General features: G+C 44.4%; 1 protein-coding gene across 1 annotated transcript in view; it reads left to right on the top strand.

The window, feature by feature from the left end:
* Positions 1-1,586: 1,586 nt before the first annotated feature.
* The window catches only part of LOC126983329 (RING finger protein nhl-1-like), a 45,879-nt gene continuing 27,718 nt past the window's right edge, over positions 1,587-19,747 (top strand). The window contains exons 1-2 of the mRNA XM_050836029.1: positions 1,587-1,753; positions 17,983-18,085. The gene's annotated coding sequence lies outside the window, so the exon portion shown is untranslated. The remainder of the gene's footprint in view (positions 1,754-17,982; positions 18,086-19,747) is intronic.

Raw genomic sequence — 19,747 nt, 5'->3', positions numbered from 1 at the left:
GTGAAGGCGAAATCCGTGCCAATCCCAGCGGACGGGTTAAGGGAATAATCTACCACCTCCTCCTCAGTCTCACTCTCTTCTCCTCCCTATCTCTCTCCCCTCCCTCTTCATCTCACCTCCCACTCTTTCACCTATCCCTATCCTCCTACTTATCCCAATCTTCCTTTCTTACTCAGTCCCAATACTCTCTTCCCACTCTCCTTTTCACCTCCTTCACACACCCCTCCCTCTCCTTATCCCTCTCACCTCTCATCCCTTACTTTCCCCTTTCATTCTCAACCCCTGCTCTCTTCTTCTCCCTCTCCCCTCACCCCCTACCCTCTCCCAGGCATCGCGGGCAGCTCTCTCTCTCTCTCTCACACCATCACAGTGAAGTAGAGGATAAAAATACGAATGACTGGTGATGCCTGGCCGGTCCCGCGCTGCCCAGGCCCTCCAACACACACACACACACACACACACACACACACACACACTCTTATGGATACTTTCACACATGGGGCAAGTGAGGGGAGGAAGAAGAAGAGCACGAGGAGGAGGAAAAAAGAGGAGGAGGAGGAGGAGGAGGAGGAAGAGAGGAGGAGGAGGAGGGAGAGAAGAGGGGGAAGAACAGATTTAGATGGTGATAAATATAGATTAAGTGAACCATGTGGTGGTGGTGGAGGTGATGGTGATGATGGTGGTGATGGTGGTGGTGTAGGAGGAGGTGGGCGTAGTGGTGGTGGTGGTGACGGTGGTGGTGATGGTGATGATGATGGAGGTGGTGGTGGTGTAGGAGGAGGTGGTGGTGGTGTTGATGGTGGTGGTGATGATGATGGTGGTGATGGTGGTGGTTTTGATGGTGATGATAATGATGTGATAGTGAATGGAAAGGAAATAGTTTGATATAGTTTCTCTCTCTCTCTCTCTCTCTCTCTCTCTCTCTCTCTCTCTCTCTCTCTCTCTCTCTCTCTCTCTCTCTCTCTCTCTCTCTCTCTCTCTCTCTCTCTCTCTCTCTCTCTCTCTCTCTCTCTCCTCTCTTCCCTCCTCTTCCTCCTCCCTTTCCCTCCTCACCTTCCTTCTCCCTCCCTTTCCCTCCTCTTCCTCCCATTCCTTCTCCCTTCCTCCTCCCCTTCCTCCCTCCTTCCTCCTTCCCTCCTTTCCTCTCATTTTCCTCCTTCTCCTCCTTTCTTCCCCTCCTCCTCTTCCTTTTTCTCTCTTCCTTCCTTCACAATTTCCTTCCTTCCTTACCTTTTCCCTTCCCTTTCCTTCTTTCCTCCTTTCTTCTCCGTTCCCCATCCCTTCCTTTCGCTTCCCTTCCTTCCTTCCCCTTTCCTCCTCTCCTTTCCTCCCTTTTCCTGTCCACTTTCCCTCCATCCCTCCCTTTCCTTCCTCCTTTCCTTCCTTCCCTCCTCATATCCTCTCCTCCTTTTTCCCTCTCTTTCCTTCCTTCCTTTCCCTTCCCTCCATCCCTCCTTCCTCTTTCCTTCCCCATTTTCTTCCTCTCTTCTTCACCCCACCTTTCTCTCTCTCCCGTCCCCCTTCCTCCTTCCCCCACCCCCCTTTTAACATGGCACCGGTCCACGTTGGCACCGGGTCCTCGTGGCAGTGCCGGCGAGGGTGAGGTGCCGCCGCCGGAGCCGTGAGGACAGTGCCACCTTCACCGTAGTGCCACTCTCACCTCAGTGCCTTCCTCTCCCTCCTCTCCCGCCTCGCTCTCGCCGCTCTTCCCTTGTATGCTGTCCCGCCCTCTTCTCGTTGTCCAGACTCTTGGGTGAGTGGGTGACTACTACTACTACTACTACTACTACTACTACTGCTACTACTACTACTACTACTACTACTACTACTACTACTACTACTACTACTACTACTACTACTACTACTACTACTACTACTACTACTACTACTACTACTACTACTACTACTACTGCTACTTCTACTACTACTACTACTACTACTACTACTACTACTACTACTACTTTTTTTTTTAGAGTATAGGAAGCAGCTCAATGGTAAAAATAGATAGATGAGATAAAAAAAACGCCCGCTAATCACTACCCTCATTTCAGAAAGTGGTCAAATAAGAGGTCTATTACTACTACTACTACTACTACTACTACTACTACTACTACTAAAATTTGAATGATAATAATAACAATAATAATGATAAGCCTAGTTGATTAATTTACACATGTACTACAGTCGTGTGTGTGTGTGTGTGTGTGTGTGTGTGTACCATAGGAAGGCTAAAACTATGGGATTAAGACCAGAGATGTAGCACCAAGACCCTTTATATAGCATCAGACAGGTGTGAAGGAGGCGGCGAGTGAGGGCACGGGGAGACAGGTGTGCGGGGGCAGGTAACGAGACAGGTGTGGTGTGTTGCGAGGTGTTGAAGTTTAGTCATATTCTTAAACATTTCTGCGTCCAAGCACACATATTTTGGGCACTTCCAGGGGTATTTTAATGACCCTCGTGGTAGTTTGACCCCTTTTCTGTACCATGAACCTAAGAAACACACATTTGACAAGGGTTTTCTATAAGTTTTTGACATTTCCAGGAACAGTTTTATGACCCTGGTGGTAGTTTGACCCTTCTTCTGTACCATGAACCTAAGAAACACACATTTGACAAGGGTTTTCTATTATTTTTTGACATTTCCAGGGACAGTTTTATGACCCTGGTGGTAGTTTGACCCTTTTTCTAAACCATGAACCTAAGAAACACACATCTGACAAGGCTTTTCCAGGAGTTTTGGGTATTTCCAGGGGTATTTTAATGACCCTCGTGGAAGTTTGACCCTTTTTCTAAACCATGAACCTAAGAAACACACATCTGACAAGGCTTTTCTAGGAGTTTTGGGTATTTCCAGGGGTATTTTAATGACCCTCGTGGTAGTTTGACCCTTTTTCTGTACCATGAACCTAAGAAACACATTTGACAAGGCTTTTATAGAAGGTTTTGACATTTCCAGGGGTAGTTTTATGACCTCCTTATTTTCGATGTTGGGTGTTGTAATCCTCTCGCTTTTTGCCTCTAATATATACCGCAGCCATTAAGTGTTCAAAGTCTTCTAATCAGCGGCTGTATTCCAAGATTCTCCTTACTATGTTGGTTGTTAATCCGTTCACTTGCTGCCTCTCCCATATATACCGACGCAGGAATCCAGAGTTAAGTGTTCAAAGTCCTCTAGTCAACGGCCGTATCCCAAGCATTCCCTTATTAAAACAAAAACTACTTATTACCAACTCAAAAATCTACGGCAGCCTTCGTTAGATTTCACTTTCTTACCTCCAAGTACTTCCGTCTTGACATCCTTGCACCATACTATTACTAACAGAGAAAATACTAATGTTAGGTGCACCCACTAACCCGTAGAACTTATAGATAGAAAGCTCGTAAGGAACGGATCTGCCTGACTAGTATTGTTGGAATTGATCGCAAGGGAATGGCCTAGGAATTGAGAGGTTGTATAACGGGTTTAAGTCTGCACTACCAAAGGAACATTCTGTATTTTGATGTGTATGTCTGCACAGGTAAATGAGAGAGTGATAAAAGCGAGGGGCAAGCATGACTGACCGTGTGTGGAGGAATGGCGAAAAATAAGATAGAACGAGACGTGTATGGTATAATTAATGAGACGTATAGGTAAACGTAGAGGTCATTGTACGTAAAGGAAAGGTTAGGAAAAGTAAGCGTAGGTAAGATTAGGTCATTCTAGGTCAAGGAAGAGTTAGAGAAGGTAAGATTAGGTCATTCTAGCTAAAGTAAGGGTCAGAAAAGGTAGGATTAGGCAAGAGAAGGTCATTCTAGGTCAAGGAAGAGTTGGAAAAAGTAAGATTAGATACGATTAGGTCATTCTAGGTCAATGAACGTCAAGAAAATATAAGATTATGTAATATTTGGTCATTCTAGGTCAAGGAAGGGTAAGATTGGGTAAGTTTAGGTCATTCTAGGTAAAGGAGGAGTTAGAAAAGGTAAGATTAGGTAAGGTAAGTTTAATTAGGGCATGTGAGACGAGTGTGAACAGGTGTGTGGCAGGTGTGACAACGTGTGGGAAATCCTTCTTGAGTGTGAAATTACCGTAAAAATGAAGTCCTTTGCTCCACATGTCTGTCCCTATTGCACCTGACGAGAGAGAGAGAGAGAGAGAGAGAGAGAGAGAGAGAGAGAGAGAGAGAGAGAGAGAGAGAGAGAGAGAGAGAGAGAGAAAATGGAAATTGATTAAGGTTAGTTTTGGTGATTTGCAAATTAAGAGACACGAGTTGGTAGTTTGATAGCTTTGATTAAGAAGTATTAAGGAAGAATAGGTTAGAATATATTAGTAAGGTTAATTTTGAAGATCAGTAAGGAAAGAAAACAACAGACAGGATAAGAATAAGTTAGTTTAAGTAAGGAAAAGTTTAGGTCAGGTACATTTGGGTAAGATTGGATTCGCCTGAGGTAAGCTAGATTAAAGTCAGGTAAACAGGTAAGGTAACAGATATACTTATTAACACCCATATTACAAGCTCTCCATTTTTCGGCCGTTCCCTTGAGATCAATTCCAACTATATCAATCAGCCAGACGCCGTTCAATACAATCTTTCAATGAACCAATTTTACGGTTTAGTGATATATATATACTTATTAACACCCATATTACAAGCTCTCCATTCTTCGGCCGTTCCCTTGAGATCAATTCCAACTATATCAATCAGCCAGACGCCGTTCACTACAAGCTTTCAATGAACCACTATCACGGGTTTATGGCTACATCCAACATACTCAGTCGTCTCTCTTCGTGATGGTATGCCGCAAGTATGACAAGAAAGGAATGTATTTGGAGGTGAACTACGTGTGTGGAATTTAAGGAAGGCGAGAAGCGAAGGAGTAGTTTGCGTTGGTGTTTGAGTTGGCAATAATTGACATCTCGAGGGCTTGAAATACAGCTGTAAATCTTTCTGTGTGGGGGTGTGTGTGGGTGTGGGTGTGGGTGTTTGTGGTTACTAGTGGCAAAGCTGTTTTCTTGTTTGTTTACGCAGCCAATCACTTCTGTTGCTGCGGTGTTTTGTCAAGTGAATCAAACTTTCTTATGAGGTTTAATTCTTTACCCAATAGTGTTTTCTTTTCTATGATACTTTGATTAAGAGTTGAAGTATGTTGGGGTCGTTTTTTTGTTTTGTTTTTTTTCTCTGGAGTTGAATGTATATTAGACTTTCTTACGAGGTTTAATCCCTTAACTAGTAATATATTTTTTATTATTTTCTGCATTATTTTGATATTAAGGAATGAAGTATATTGCGCATCTTTTTTATTTTTTTTATTTTTTTTATTTCTCGTTTTTTATCCTTACATTGAAAAGTTTTTAGTGACTTATTACAGTGACGGTTGTTGTGGATGTTGTAGCAGATTTCATTGATGTTGTTGGTGGTGGTGGTGATGTTGGTGGTGGTGGTGGTAGTGATGGTGGTGTTGGTGGTGATGGTTGTGGTGATGGTGGTGGTGGTAGTGATGGTTGTGGTGGTGGTGGTGGTGGTGGTGATGGTGAAGGTGGTTGTGGTTGTGGTGATGGTGGTGGTGGTGGTGATGGTGAAGGTGGTGGTGGTGGTCTTATTCTTTTTTGGCACTCAGAGCTATCTACAAATACTCATTCTCTCTCTCTCTCTCTCTCTCTCTCTCTCTCTCTCTCTCTCTCTCTCTCTCTCTCTCTCTCTCTCTCTCTCTCTCTCTCTCTCTCTCTCTCTCTCTCTCTCTCTCTCTCTCTCTCTCTCTCTCTCTCTCTCTCTCTCTCTCTCTCTCTCTCTCTCTCTCTCTCGTTGGTTTGGCATGTCTTTAGAAGTATGTTACTCCTTCCTCCTTTCCTCCTCCTCCCTCCTCTTCTCCCTCCTCCTCCTTTCTCCCTCCTTTTCCTCCCTACCTCTAACTCTTACATCCCTTATTCCTCTCTCCTCTCCTCCCTCCTTCCCTCCCTCCTCTCTCTCCACCTTACTTCCTACTTTCCTCCTCCTTCCATCTTTCTCTTCCTCCTTTTTCCTATGCTTTATAATCTGTGTGTGTGTGTGTGTGTGTGTGTGTGTGTGTGTGTGTGTGTGTGTGTGTGTGTGTGTGTGTTTGGGATTTCATCATCATCTATTTTTGAGAGAGAGAGAGAGAGAGAGAGAGATTGTATCGTTTGGGCAGCATTTCTCAGATTACATTTCCAGTCTTTTCCAAGGAAACTCTCTCTCTCTCTCTCTCTCTCTCTCTCTCTCTCTCTCTCTCTCTCTCTCTCTCTCTCTCTCTCTCTCTCTCTCTCTCTCTCTCTCTCTCTCTCTCTCTCTCTCTCTCTCTCTCTCTCTCTCTCTCTCTCTCTCTCTCTCTCATTTTACTTTGCCTTCCATGAACTGAACCGAACCAGGAAGAAGGAAGCTTTCATTTTCTTTCTCCTCCTCCTCCTCCTCCTCCTCCTCCTCCTCCTCCTCCTCCTCCTCCTCCTCCTGAAGAGAGAGAGAGAGAGAGAGAGAGAGAGAGAGAGAGAGAGAGAGAGAGAGAGAGAGAGAGAGAGAGAGAGAGAGAGAGAGAGAGAGAGAGAGAGAGAGAGAGAGAGAGAGAGAGAGAGAGAGAGAGAGATTTCCTGCCTCTCTCTATCTCCACTAAAAGAGTAAGACCTTTCCCAACGTCCTCCATCTCTTTATCCTGCTCCGGTAAATGCTCTAATATCATCTCTCTACCTGGCTCTCTCTCTACTCTATCATTTTTGTTATTCCTTTATCAATTCTACGCCTGATTTACCTTATTTATTTATTTATTTATTCTTTAGTTTATTCATTTATCTTCCTCTATTATCGTATTTCGTGAAGGAGCTACGATACATTCCCTTGGTGTGTTTAAAGCCCTTGTTTCTGAGTTGCTTAGATGGCATAGGAGAATCGCCATAAGTCAGGCAATGAGTAATTATTCAATGATTTTTATAAGACTCTCACTGAAGGCGGCAAGCGTGAGGGATCAAGGTAGGGTCTCCTGTTGTGTATAAAGCCCTTGTTTCTGTGTTCCTTAGACGGCACAGGAGAGGCGCCATGAATCAGACACTAAGTAAATATACAGTGATTTATAAAAGACTCTTATTTACTATGCTGTGAGGGCGGCGAACGTGACTTATATACGGCAGTCCCTCTTGCTGTGTTTAAATAAAGTCTGGCTCGTTTGTTTCTTGGCTATTAAAGAAGTGTCATAATTCAGGAGTGATAGATAGTGTTTTATGTAAGAAGGAGGAGGAGGAACAGAAGGAGGAGGTGGAGGAGGAGGAGGAGGAGGAGGAATAAGAGGAGATGGAGGAGTAGGAGAAGGCTGAAGAGGTTGAGAAGGATGAGGATGAGGAGGTGAAGATGGAGGAGTAGGAGGAGGCTGAAGAGGTTGAGAAGGATGAGGAGGAGGAGGTGGAGATGGAGGAGTAGGAGGAGGCTGAAGAGGTTGAGAAGGAGGAGGAGGAGGAAGAGGAGAAGCTTAATGAATGGATATGACATGTGAAAAATCATTAGAGAAAACAAAACACTTAAAACGGACAATTAACAAGATAGTTTCACGGGCAAATCTCTTATTTATATGTTGACGAGGCGACGCGAACACCCTTGCCTCCGTTCAATCCTCGAAACACTCCTGAAGGTATAATGGCAACGGAACTTTACCTTAGACTCACATAGGGAAAACAACAGACGGGAAGGAGCTATGGGAAAGCCTCTTGTGCGTGGGTCATATTCTTATAATTAAACATTTCGGCTCTCAAGCTTACACATTTGACAAGGCTTTCGTATATAGGAGTTGTAGGCATTTCCAAAGGTACCTAGTTTTATAACCCTGGTGGGAGTCTGCTGAAGCTTCTGTATATACTATTAACGTGAAAAAAAGCAGACTTGAAAACCCTACTCCTCTCCGTTTCGGCCCTTGGAAATAGTTGATATAAGGGGCGGAGGAAGCGTGCGGAAATACCGATCATAGTATGTGTTGAAACTGCGGTCGGGGTGAACACACTTGACCCAGTTCAGTCTTGATTCCGGTATAAATAGCTGCAGTGTTTTATGAGGCACCCATTATTATATCGTTAGCAGCGCAGACACTCGCGATGGATTTACGGGAAAGACTCTTGTATATGTGTTTACGTCGCGGCGGAGGTGAAGACACTCGCCCCAGATCGGTCACGCGTGGAAGCTATTATGGGAGAGAGAAAAACGTGCCTCGCGTCGTGCATCAGGAGCCACGGGGATGACTAATGGCTAGGCAGGTGTGCTGGGGGAAGATTCAACAGGTGATCAACAGGTTTTACTTTTTACGTGCGACAAAGAAAGGAGACCAACGATGCTAGATGAAGTTATATTGTTAGAGTAAAGGGAACAAGAGAGATTAAACAAAAATGTCCGCTGGCGCTTCTCTTGCAAATGATTGATAGAGTATAGCCAAAAGAGGGTGTCAATATCAGGAGAGGTGTCTTGATACTCCCCTCTTGAAAACGTTTAAGTCGTAGGTAGAGGAAATACAGACATTTGGCTCCTCTTGAGATGGTTGCAGAAGTTCAAAGGAGATAATTGACTTCATTCGTAAAGTGTGATGAAATGTGATGACTGTGTGATGTATAATGTGATGAATGTTTGCTTCCTTCTCATATCCATTCTTGTTTTTGTCGGTGTTGCTGTTTCCTTCTTCCCCTTCTCTAAATGAATAACAAATGTCTATATAATGTGTAATGTAACGAAAGGAGAAGACACAGTGGAGGGCAGGCCGCTAACGAAAGTGCAACAAGAGAAACAACCCCGCTGAGCTATTTGACAGGCGGCTAAACATCTCCACCTCCCTCGCAGTCTTTACCGCCGCAAGACGTCGCCTCGAGGCTGTCACGCCGCCGGCCAGCCCTGAGCGTGTCTCCGTCATCGTTACATTTGTAGCCGCGCTGTTTTATTGAGGCGCGATTTACTGGGCCTCGCTTGGCACCACGGCCGAGTTGGGTTGGCATGGCACTCCCGGCGGCGAGGCTCCCAATCAAACGCTTTTTTCTAGCATTTCCGCACTCGGCAGTGTGCAAGTTGTCCTCAAGAAAAAAACAATTGTCATAATGTTTACCGAGGGAGACAAGGCTGCCGGCTGTGTCTCCCTGTGTCTCTCTGTGTCTCCCAACTGTTACACGGCTTGGCACGGCTGAGGAAAATGGCGTCGGTTGGTGAGGCGCGGCGCGGTGGTCAGTGTGGGTGATAATGCCGCCCGCCTGACGCCCCGCCGCTGCCTCCCTCCCTCCCTGGGCAGGCCGCGGCGGCACACTCAGGGTAAATATAACGCTGGCCCGGGCCTGGTGAGGGGGTGCGGGGTAAGAGGCGGTGGAGGAGACGGGCTAACTTATCACTCTGACCAAGTTTTTCATGACGTGACCCAGTTTTTTATAGTTCTTGCATCGCCGAGTCTCTATAATAAACCTCTTGATAGTCTGCGTGTAGTGAGTGGCTTCCCGATTAACGGTTTTTTATACAGCAGTCACCCCTACTTCCTTAAACCTCTTCAAACTTCTCTTAACTAATGATGACGCGGACCAGTTTGAGTTTATGCCCTCCCTCATGTCCCTACGATAAACCTCTTGATAGTCTGCGTGTAGTGAGTGGCTTCCCGATTAACGTTTTTTTATGCATCAGTCTGGAGCTTATCACCACTACTTTCTTAAACCTCTTCAAACTTCTCTTAACTAATCGTGACGCGGACCAGTTTGAGTTTATGCCCTCCCTCATGTCCCTACGATAAACCTCTTGATAGTCTGCGTGTAGTGAGTGGCTTCCCGATTGACGGTTTCTTATGCATCAGTCAGGAGCTTATCACCCCTACTTTCTTAAACCTCTTCAAACTTCTCTTAACTAGTCGTGACGCGGACCAGTTTGAGTTGATGCCCTCCCTCACGTCCCTGCAATAAACTCCTTGACAGTCAGCGTGTGGTAAATGAGTGGCTTCCTAATTTAGTGTTCATCCATCAGTCAGTAGCTTATCACCACTACTTTCTTAAACCTCTTCAAACTTCTCTTAACTAGACATGACGCGGACTAGTTTGAGTTTATCCCCTCCTTCACGTCCCTGCAATAAACTCCTTGACAGTCTGCGTGTGGTAAATGAGTGGCTTCACAGTTTAGTATTCAACCATCAGTCAGGAGCTTATCACCCCTACTTTCTTAAACCTCTTCAAACTTGTCTAAACTAATCATGACGCGGACTAGTTTGAGTTTATGCCCTCCTTCACGTCCCTTCAATAAACTCCTTGACAGTCAGCGTGTGGTAAATGAGTGGCTTCCTAATTTAGTATTCAACCATCAGTCAGTAGCTTATCACCCCTACTTCCTTAAACCTCTTCAAACTTCTCTTAACTAGTCGTGACGCTGACCAGTTTGAGTTGATGCCCTGCCCTCACGTCCCTGCAATAAACTCCTTGACAGTCAGCGTGTGGCAAATGAGTGGCTTCCCAATTTAGTATTCATCCATCAGTCAGGAGCTTATCACCACTACTTTCTTAAACCTCTTCAAACTTCTCTTAACTAGTCGTGACGCGGACTAGTTTGAGTTTATGCCCTGCAATAAACTCCTTGACAGTCTGCGTGTGGTAAATAAGTGGCTCCCCAGTTTAGTATTCAACCATCAGTCGGGAGCTTATCACCCTGACTTCTTCAAACGTCTTCAAACTACTTCAACTTTTCATGACGTGACCCAGTTTGAGTTCATGCAGTGGTCTCACGTTCCTGTTATAAACCTCTTGACATCTCTGCGTGTTGTGAGCGGTGTCCCAAATCAGTATTTATGCATCCCCCAAGAGCTTGATATCACCCTGACATGGACTTCAAACTCTTCATGACGCGGCCCATTTTTTAGTTCATGCAGTGGTCTCACGTTCCTGGTTTAAACCTCTTGACATCTCTGCGTGTTGTGAGCGGTCTCCCAAATCAGTATTTATGGATCCCCCAAGAGCTTGATATCACCCTGACATGGACTTGAAACTTTCCTTGACGAGACTCAGTTTGGATTTATTCATCGCCCGCACTTTCCTGTCCCCAACCTCTTAACATTCTGCGTGTGGTGAGTCAGTGGTTCACCAGCTCTTCAGTTAGTCAGCGTGATGATGATTTTTTTTTTTTTTTTTTACATCAAAGGAGACAGCTCAAGGGCACAAAAAAAAGGAAACAACAATAAAAAAAAAAGCCCGCTACTCGTTAAATAGTTCTGCGACACGGACGTTGAAGAACTCTACACTATACATAGAACCATTGGACGAGTCTGTGCTGAGGGGGAGAGTCTGAGTATAAGCAAGGAAGGCAGGGAAGAGTTTGCATATTATCAGAGTCAGTAAAGTCTTAATGAGAGTAAATACGGGAAAACACAACGACAAGAATAAGTGATTTTGCTGAGTATTACACTGGAAAAGAGGTCGATTTGGGTTTACTCATGAATTAACAAAGACAAAAGACCAATAGAACCATGAAGGAAGGATATGAAGGAGAATACAATAGCGGGAATACGTGCTTTTAAATATTATTACTGCGAGAATGAAGTAGATTTGGACTTACACATTTAGTTAAGGGAGAAGGCACGCGACATCCCCCCCCCCCCCCACCCACCCACCCCACACACACTAACAACAAGGAGTCACAGTGTAGCTTTCCCAACTTCGCCCAGGTGTTAGAACTCATTAGAAGCAGGTGTTAGTAATCAATTTTTTACCTTTCTATCTTTATTTTGCCCCCTCCGTTCCCTTTCCGGTGTGGAGGAGGAGGAGGAAGAGGAGGAGGAGGAGGAGGAGGAGGAGGTACAGTTTTTCTTCTCTCATGATGGATGCTTCTTGTCACATTGTTGTCGTTGTTTTCATGTTAATTGTTGGTCTGATTTATTATTTTTTTTCTTATTTCCGTTCTGATTCTCTTTCTCCTTCTCTTTCTCTTCTTCTGTTTCTTCTTCTTCTTCTTCTTCTTCTTCTTCTTCTTCAGCTTCTCATATTTTTTCTCTTTTCCTCCTCTTAATCTTTCTCCTCCCCCTCCTCCTCCTCCTCCTCCTCCTTCTCCTCCTCCTCCATCTCCTGACACTAAGAGGATGTTTCCGTTCCTTTGCGCTATAGTTAAGTCATAAATTTCTTCAAGCTGAGAAATTTACTGGTGACGGCGTGAGTCTTATCGCCCTACATTCTCTCTCTCTCTCTCTCTCTCTCTCTCTCTCTCTCTCTCTCTCTCTCTCTCTCTCTCTCTCTCTCTCTCTCTCTCTCTCTCTCTCTCTCTCTCTCTCAGCAGGTGATATAATAGTTTTTTTTTATTTTTTACGCCAAAATCTCATTACTTTTTCATCCCTGCAATCTTCCCGTTTCCATGCCGTGCCTAATTTGGGATTTAGCGGAGGAAAAATTAGCTTACTCTTCTTCTTTTTTCACCTTAGATACGTAACGAGTAGCATTTTAAACTTTACGGAATGGGAAAGAAAAAAATATAGACTCATACGTTTTCTATGGTGGCGTTTAGAAGGAGGAACTGTAGTATAAATCAACCTTCATCCAACATTCCACCTGTGACTCACTTGTGATGCCCAGATTCTCAGACATTTCGGGACTTACACACCCATTTGATAAGTCTTTCGTAGAGGATGTGGGTATTTCCTTGGGTAGTTTTATGAGTCTAGTGATAGTTTGACAAGTCTTCTGCACCATGAACGCAAGAAAAACACTCATGAAAACCCTATTAATCTCCTTTTGCTGTCAGAACCGAAAATGCCTGAGAATACCTGCCTCAGTTTTACTCTAAGCATTAACCACACGACACAGTTTGAGGGCTCGTAACAGTGCTGAGAGCTGAGTTTATCCTCCTCCTAACACTTTAATCTGTTGGCGAAGTGGCAGCCTAAGGAACAATCTCAGGAGCTCGTTTTGTGGCCCGACCTTTACGTGCTTCAGGCAAGGAAGGTGGGGCCGTTTACGTGTTAGCGGGGTTGGCAAAGGCGTGAAGGGGGGAAGTAAGGGAGGATACAACAGTGAGGATAAATGTATGGGCTAAGGAAAGTTATGAGGGGGTGGTTTGTTCTGTACTTGGAAGAACTCAGCGCTAAGGAAAGTCATGTGGAGGTGGTTTGCTCTCTGCCCCGACCCGTATACTTGGAAGAACTCAGCGCTAAGGAAAGCCATGCGAGGGTGGGTTGTTCTCTGCCCCGACCTGTACTTGGAAGAACTCAGCGCTAAGGAAATCCATGTGAGGCTGGGTTAATCTGTGCCGCGGCCCTTGCATAGAACTTGGCGCTAAGGAAAGTCATACGGTGGTGGTTAGCGCTGTGCCGCGACTCGTACTTGGATGACCTCACCGCTAAAGAAAGCCATGCGAGGGTGGGCTGATTCGTGCCTCGGCCTTTACGTCGAGGAATCCCGCGCCGAAGGAAGTCATGCGAGCGAGGGTGGGCGGCTTGGCTCGGCGACTCGCGGCTGCCCGGCCAAAGGTGTGAGCCAGGCGGAGGGACTTTGACGTGCCCGGCGTTACGTGGCGGTGACGTCAGGAAGGGACTCGAGGCCGCGGTGACGTGATGCTCGGACTGGGAGGCTGTACACCGTCTGCCGCAGTCTGTTCATGTGATTTAAGCCGTGTGAAAGGCTGTAGAAAAGGACGAAGGAATTGCTCCACAAAAAATACGAAAAAAGAAATTAAAAAAGGAATCAGAATTTAAAAGAACATAACTACTCTCTTCTTTTTGCATTAGCCGTGTTGAAGACTAGAAAAAGACTTGAAGGAATTGCTCCACAAAAAATACGAGAAAAGAAATTAAAAAAAGAATCAGAATTTAAAAGAACATAACTACTCTTTTCTTTTTGCATTAGCAGTATTGAAGACTAGAAAAAGACTTTAAGGAATTACTCTACAGAAATACGAGACAGGGAGTTAGAAAAGACACCAGAACTTAAAAGAGCCTATCTACTCCTCATTTTGCATTATCCGTGTTATAAAAGACTAGAAAAGACGAAGAAATTACTCTAGAAAAAGACAAGGAGTAAAAAAAGACAAAATAAACAAGAACTTGATAACAGTTTAATATTTCACGTTGAACCAGAAAGACTTGTGTTTTGCTGATGCATGATTGTGGGAAAAAAAAGGAATGATTATAAATTATTAAAAAAATGGATTAGGAAGATGACATAATAAGTCTCTAAGAGGTCAGTTAGCCTACATATGGCAACTCCTGTATACCTAACACTACCTGTCATCCCTATCCATGAATGCATCTAACCTTTCCTTGAAGTTGTCTCTCGTATTGGCACTCCCCACATAACACTTCTCACACACTCATTTTCCTTTTCCTCTTCCCTTCTCCCTTCGCTCCTCTCCGTTTTCCTCTCCCCCTTCTCCTTTTTCTTGAAGTTGTCCCTCGTATTGGCACTCACCACATTCCCCTTCTCACTCATTTCTTTTCATTCTCCTTCTCTTCCGTTCTCCCTTCACTCCTCTCCCTTTTCCTCTCCCCTTCTCCTTTTTCTTGAAGTTGTCCCTCGTATTGGCACTCACCACATTCCACTTCTCACTCATTTCTTTTCATTCTCCTTCTCTTCCCTTCTCCCTTCACTCCTCTCCCTTTTCCTCTCCCCCTTCTCCTTTTTCTTGAAGTTCTCCCTCGTACTGTCACTCACCACATGACTGCCAAGCCCGTCCCTCTCACCCACCACTCAGTAAACCAATCCTTGTCTTGGCGTTACAAAACCTGAATTAAGTAAGAGAGAGAAGTAAATACCTTGAGAAAAAGACGAGGTAAAAAGACGAAAACTAAGAAGAGAAAGACAAAGCCCTTCTCTCCCAAACATTGTCTGGGCGAGTGTACATCAGCCCAAGAATAGCCCCGCCTCGCCATGCAGTATCAAGTGTCCAGACCTTGGCCGAGGCGGGGCAGGAATGCGCTCACGGTGGGGGCGACGCGATGCTCATCTGTTTGCCGGGGAATACTCTCAAGGGAAGGGAGACACGAGTGAATGGAGGGAAGGAATGCAAGGGTAGCGATAGGGAGGAATCTGAGTGAATGGAGGGAAAGCAATGAGAGAGGAAAGAAGGGAGCGAGGAAAGGAACGATACGATAGGCACGATGCGATGCTCACCTGTTTGTGGGAGAATACTGTCTAGGGAAGGAAGACACGAGTGAATGGAGAGAAGGAATGCAAGGGTGGCGATAGGGAGGAATCTGAGTGAATGGAGGGAAAGCAATGGGAGGGAAAAGAAGGGAAAGAGGAAAGGGACGATGCGACGCTCACCTGTTTGTGGAAGAATGTTGTCAAGGGGAGGGAGACGTGAGTGAATGGAAGGAAGGAATGAAGGGACGGCGGAGGAGAGGAATCTGAGTGAATGGAGGGAAGGAAAGGAGAGAGGAAAGAAAGAAGGGAAGAAGAGGGACGAAAAAAATGCACTCAAGGGGACGATGCGATGCTCATATATCTGTAGCGATGCGATGCTCATTTGTTTGTAGCGATGCGATGCTCATTTGTTTGTAGCGATGCGATGCTCATTTGTTTGTCTTAGCTAAACTAAATATGAGTTATTGTTAACCTAAATAGTTGTGTTTTTATCTATCTTCCGATCGATCTATTTATGTATATATCTACCTACCTCTCCATCCATTATATTTCTATACTTGTCTAACTGTCAGTCTGTTTGTCAATTTATCTATCTAGCTATTAATCTTTTTTTCGGAGAGGCATGAAAGAATTAATATAGTGGTTGACTCTTGCATTAGAAAGTTGGACAGCATAGGAATGAGTTTAAGTACAATATATGTGCACGGACGTCATCGGAGGGTTGAAGGCATACAGTTGGCAAGTTCAGACGGTAACGATACAAGAGATACAGCGAAAACAGCGTAACGGAAGATTGTAGGAGGAGGAAAACAGCCAATTAGAGGAGAGGCGTTGTTGAGGTAATATAGAAGAGGCAATATTGATGAGGTAGCATAAGGTATAAAGGTAGATTTGCGGGCATGCACAATATCTACGCGTGGCCTCAGTGCTCATCTCCGTCGCATTATCCCGTAATCCCGAAATTGACCTCTCTTTTTGGCCACTCCTATGACCTTTATTCAGGAGCAGTAAGTAGCGGGCTTTTTTTATGTTTTTCTTTACGCCCTTGAACTGTCTCCTTTGCTGTAAAAAAATAAATAAAAAAGTGGTTATAGAAAAAAACCATTACCCCGGGACACAGCAATATCGCATCCTTATAATCCTCTGCAAGCTCCCAATGTCAAGTTCAGACGATCGTTATTACTCTCCTTTCGCTCCTCTCGACGCCACGCATTCCGCCGCCGCGTCAAGAGCCGTGTGTTGGCTGATGGAAAGTCACCTCTTGGCCTCCCTTGATCCCTTTGGCAGCGAATAACGTGTAACTTAATACAGATGTTTAGGTCACGGGCATAACAGGCACGTCTGGCGGCGGTGGTGGTGGTGGTGGTGGTGGCTAAATCTGGTGGTGGGGCCGGCAGTAGTGATGGTGAGGAGGACGTTCTCTCTCTCTCTCTCTCTCTCTCTCTCTCTCTCTCTCTCTCTCTCTCTCTCTCTCTCTCTCTCTCTCTCTCTCTCTCTCTCTCTCTGTCTCTCTCTCTCTCTCTCTCTCTCTCTCTCTCTCTCTCTCTCTCTCTCTCTCTCTCTCTCTCTCTCTCTCTCTCTCTCTCTCTCTCCTAAGTCTATTTTTTGCCGATATTTCATGATTTTTTTTGGTCCAAACTTAAAATATGGAGACACTATTTTTTTTTTACCTCCCTCTCTCTCCCTCCCTCTCTCTCTCTCTCCCTCATCCTCTTCTAAATGTTTACCTAAGGAGAAGATCAAGGAAAGTCAACAGGCCACCCTGATGGCTATAAAAAAGGAGGGAGAAAAAAGGAAAGTTTATATTAGTTGCATAAGATATCGTGCATAACTTTCGTCTCTGAAGTGTGAGTTTTCTTTTTCTTGTCTTTTATTTTTAGGGGGAGACTTTAAGAAAAAATAAGTCCTTAGAAAAATATAAGTAAATAGTATAGATAAAGTAGACTGAAGTAGAGGTAGACAAATAAGTAAAGATAAGTAAACAGACTCATTATAAGAAAATTTAGTGTCTCTCATCTCTGCCCCTTCCTCTTTCCTCCCTTCCCTCTCCTTTCCCTCCATTTCCTATCCCTCTCTTCTCCTTCCCTCCCCTCCGATCCTTCCCTTCCCTTCCATTCCCCATTCTTCTCCTCCTTCACCTTCCTTCCCATCCTTCCCCCATTTCCCTCCCCTCCTCTTTCCTTTCTCTTCCCTCCCTCCTTTTCCATCCCATCCTTCTCCCAATTCCCTCCCTCCCCTTTCCTCTCTCTTCTCTCTCCTCCCCTCCCTCCTTTCCTTCCCTCCCTCAAAGCAATAGATTCACGGAAGCCTCAGAAACCGTGACCTACTGACCAAGCTGAGGTGACATTTTTTCCGTCGACATGATCCGGGTTGGCACTGTATTAGAGAGAGAGAGAGAGAGAGAGAGAGAGAGAGAGAGAGAGAGAGAGAGAGAGAGAGAGAGAGAGAGAGAGAGAGAGAGGTGGGGTAAGCCTTTTTTATGAGGTTTTCTGTTAATGTTTTTCTATATCTAGATTTTACGCTTTTTGTTGCTCTTGTTTCTTGTTAGTTTGATGTTTCTCTTCCTCTCTATCTTTCTCTCTATTTATATCTATCTATCTAATTATCTATCTATCTATCTATCTGTCTCTTATACCTTCATCCCTCACCATAAGTTAGTTTCTCCTTCCTACTCACTTATATATATCTTTATCTATCTATCTATCTATCTTTCTATCTATCTGTCTATCTATTTATCTATCTGCCTATCTATCACTTTCTCATACCTTCACTCATCCCCCATACAACAATTACTCATTCTTTATAACCTCTCTTTCTATCTCTCTTTGTGTACTCATCCATCTATCCATCTCTGTATCTATGTATATATCACTATCTCTCACACCTTCAGCCATTTCCCTATCTTAATTTCACCTCCTCACTCATCCTTGTCTCTCTCCCTCCCGCAGGTGACTTCCAGATGGAGTAACCACCTCGCCTGGACCTCGGCCCTCAGCGGCAGGGGTCCAGGGCACATGTTCTTCGCCTTCTCCGTCAGTTCCCCGTCAGTAGGTGAGTGTCCCTGGCTGTCCCTTCCCTCGTGTGCAAGATGTGTGGGGGAGATAGTCTTACTTGTCCACTTGTTTGCTTTCTTGTGTCTTTGTGTTGTGTTTGGAGGGTTTTGGTATTTGTTTAAGTGGTTTTAAGAGAGGTAGGGAAAAGGTATTTTGTTTTAGTTATCTTACTTGTCCACTTGTTAACTTTTTTTCTCTTTACGCTGTGTTATGAAGGTGTTGTTTGTGTGGTTGTAATGACCGTAGAGGCGTAGACCGTAGACTTACTGAAATGTGCTATTAAAATCCGTAGAGTTTTACAGATATCGAGAGACGAGAGAGAGAGAGAGAGAGAGAGAGAGAGAGAGAGAGAGAGAGAGAGTGTAACCAGTCAAATCTAAGTAGGGTGAACATAGTGGTGGTGGTGGTGATGATGGTGGTGGTGGTGGTGGTGGTGATGGTGGTGGTGGTGAGGGCTTGGCAAGGGTGGAGTGACAGGAATGCCCTCAATATTAGACCCCCTGCATCTTCCTCTTTCCCTTCCATCTTCAAAATCTCTTCCTCTTCATCTTCAAAACCTCTTCCTCATTTTTTTCCTTCTCTTCATCTTTTCATCTTTAAACTTTCCCTTTCTTTTCCTTCCTCTCTCCCCTCTTCTTCTAAATATCCCCCTTTATTTTCTCTCTCTCCCTCTTCCTCTTCTTCAATACCTCTTCCTTATTTTTTTTGCCTTCTCATCATCTTTCCATCTTTAAACTTTCCCTTTCTCTTCCTTCTTCTCTCCCCTCTTCTTCTAAGCCTCCTCCTTTATTTTCTCCCTCTTCCTCTTCCTCTTCTCCTTCAATACCTCTTCCTTATTTTGTTTGCCTTTTCTTCATCTTTCCATCTTTAAACTTTCCCTTTCTTTTCCTTCTTGTCTCCCCTCTTCTTCTAAATATCCTCCTTTATTTTCTCTCTCTTCCTCTTCCTCTTCTCCTTCAAAACCTCTTCCTTATTTTTTTTTTTGCCTTCTCCATCTTTTCATCTTTAAACTTTCCCTTTCTCTTCCTTCTTCTCTCCCCTCTTCTTCTAAATATCCTCCTTTATTTTCTCTCTCTTCCTCTTCCTCTTCTTCAATACCTCTTCCTTATTCTGTTTGCCTTTTCTTCATCTTTTCATCTTTAAACTTTCCCTTTCTTTTCCTTCTTCTCTCCCCTCTTCTTCTAAACCTCCTCCTTTATTTTTCCTTTCTTCCTCTTCTTCTCTTCATCTAATTTTTCTCTTTTTCCTTCTTCTCTTTTCTCTTCGTTATAATTATCATCCTCTATTCTCCTTTCTTCTCTTCTTGTCTATTTTCCTCTTCCTCTCCCTCTCCCTCTTCCCGTCACTTTTCTTTCTTTCCTTCCACTCTTCTATTTCTTGATCTTCTCTCCATTTGCTTATTTTTTTCTCTTTCTCTTCCCTCATTCATTTACTCTTCTCCACCTCCTTCGTTCCTCTCCTCCGACCTTTTATTTCTCTTTCTCTTCATCTTCATCTTTATTTCCTCCTCACGTACTTCATTCCCTTTATCCTCTTCCCTTCCTCCTTTATTCCTTGCCGTTTTCCTCCTCCTCTTCTCCTCCTGTCTCTCCTCCGCCCACCTCTACCTCTTATTTTTCTTCCTTTCCTCTTCTCTCCTCTCTTTCTTCGCCCGCCCACT

Source organism: Eriocheir sinensis, chromosome 53, assembly GCF_024679095.1.
Source record: "Eriocheir sinensis breed Jianghai 21 chromosome 53, ASM2467909v1, whole genome shotgun sequence".
Classification (NCBI taxonomy): Eukaryota; Metazoa; Arthropoda; class Malacostraca; order Decapoda; family Varunidae; genus Eriocheir; species Eriocheir sinensis.
Note: the sequence above shows the minus strand (reverse complement) of the source record. Positions and strands in the feature narration are given on the sequence as shown.